This window comes from Microtus ochrogaster, chromosome 10, assembly GCF_000317375.1.
Source record: "Microtus ochrogaster isolate Prairie Vole_2 chromosome 10, MicOch1.0, whole genome shotgun sequence".
Lineage (NCBI taxonomy): Eukaryota > Metazoa > Chordata > Mammalia > Rodentia > Cricetidae > Microtus > Microtus ochrogaster.
In genome coordinates, this window is record NC_022016.1 from 52,608,729 (window position 1) to 52,611,006 (window position 2,278).

The following is a 2,278-nucleotide window of genomic DNA, read 5'->3' on the forward strand; positions in this document are numbered from 1 at the left end:
CCAGGCTGGTCTCGAACTCACAGAGATCCGCCTGCCTCTGCCTCCCGAGTGCTGGGATTAAAGGTGTGCGCCACCACCGCCCGGCTGGAACCTTGTTTTATCTGAAGCATTGAGAAGCTTTTTAAGACTTTATTTCCAAGGTTTCGGCAGGCTGGCAAAGTTGCAGAGGTGAAGGGACCCCTAGCAAGATACTACATCAAATCATTGTGTTGGGGTGAGTGTAGCTATGGACTGTTGGCCTGGGGTTAAGGACAGAGGATTAAGCACCTGTCTCAGCCTGGAGTATGAATGAGGTTCAGCTAATCTGAGACAGTTTCTAGGAGAAAGCGGGCACAAACTTATTTTCTTTCTTTTTTTTTTTTAAAGATTTATTTATTTATTTATTAATTATGTATACAGTGTTCTGCCTGTGTGTATACCTGCACCCCAGAAGAGGGCACCAGATCTCATTATAGATGGTTGTGAGCCACTATGTGGTTCTGGGAATTGAACTCAGGACTTCTGGAAGAACAATCAGTGTTCTTAACCGCTGAGCCATCTCTCCAGCCCACAAACTTATTTTCAAATACTTGGTCTAAGTATACAAGAGTAATTCTCCAGTCCCGCTTGCTGTTGCTGCTGGAAGACCCAGGCCCTCGTCAGTGACAGTGTCTATTAGAAGCACCCACTGGAGAAAGGAAGCACCCACTGGAGAAAGTGGGGTCACACCTGAGGTGGTAACTATCATGTGGGCCTGGGGCTTCATTTACGGCGTGGCTGAGGTTTCTTTGGTGAATCTCTGGACTTTCCTGCCAAGTGTTTTTTGTTTTTGTTTTTTTTTCAAGACAGGGTTTTGCTGTGGCTTTGGAGCCTGTCTTGGGACTAGCTCTGTAAACCAGGCTGGTCTCGAACTCACAGAGATCCGCCTGCCTCTGCCTCCCGAGTGCTGGGATTAAAGGCGTGCGCCACCATCGCCCGGCTGCCAAGTGTTTTTCAAAGCCCTTACTGGGTGCTTTGTCTAGCACATCTTCCTGCTTGACCTCTGCCCTGTTGCCTTGTTCTTGCCCCTTCTCTCTTTCTCTCTGTGTCTGTGTCTGTCTCTTTCTTTCTGGGCAGGGTCTCTGTGTAGCTCTGGCTGTTCTGGAACTCACTCTATAGACCAACCTGGCCTTGAATTTAGAGCTCTACCTGCCTCTGCCTCTCAAATGCTGGGATTAAAGCATGTGCCACACAACACATAGCTCTTGTTACTCCATTTCTAGGAGTGTTGTTGCATGCCTACCGATAGTCCCAGCACTAGGGGCAGTTGCAGGATAGCCTCAACACCTTGCCTCACAAAACAAACATTTAGGCTAACACATCACAAAACAAAAAACCCTGCTTTTTGTCTCCTCCTACCATGGACAATAGACATTTAAGATTCAAAGCTGCCATCAGTGTGTACTTCCCCGTTCTTCCTGCCATAGCAGGAGGGGCAACCAGTATTAATGAAAATATCTTATGGGTGGTGGTGGTGATGGCGGCACATGCCTTTAATCCCAGCACTCAGGAGGCAGAGGCAGGCGGATCTCTGAGTTTGAGGCCAGCCTGGGCTACAAGAGCTAGTTCCAGGACAGGCCCTCAAAACTATAGAGAAACCCTGTCTCAAAAAACCAAAAAGAAAAGAAAATATCTTGGAAATTAATACTCAGGTGCTTCTTTTAATGTTGGTAGTTTATCCCATTTCATGAAAGACACTGAAGGTGAATGGGTATGGAGAGTACTGGTTTTATTTACTAAAAGTTTACATCGTGTGTCTGTGTGCCTTTGTGTGTGTGGGCATGCCAGGGTATACAGTGTCTTGGTCAAAGGACGGCTTTCAGTGCTCTGCTTCCACCGTGTGGGTTCCAGGAATCAAATGCCTTTCACCAGGCTTGGCAGGCAAGCACCGTTACTCACTGAGCCATCTTGCTGGCCAAGATATATCTTTGTTTAAATTTTTTTAAAATTTTATGTTTATAAATGTTTTTGTTGGAAGTATGTATGTACACCACATGTATGCCTGTTGTCTGAGGTCAGAAGAGGGTTTCAGAACTCCTGGAGCCAGAGTTAGGGATGGTTGTCAGCCACCATGTGGGTGCTGGAAATCAACCCAGGTTCTCTGGAAGAGCAAATGTTCTTAACCACTGAGCCATCTCTTCAGCTGATATGTAAGTAGCAAAAGTCCATTGTGAAGCCGGGCGGTGGTGGCGCACGCCTTTAATCCCAGCACTCGGGAGGCAGAGGCAGGCAGATGTCTGTGAGTTCGAGACCAGCCTGG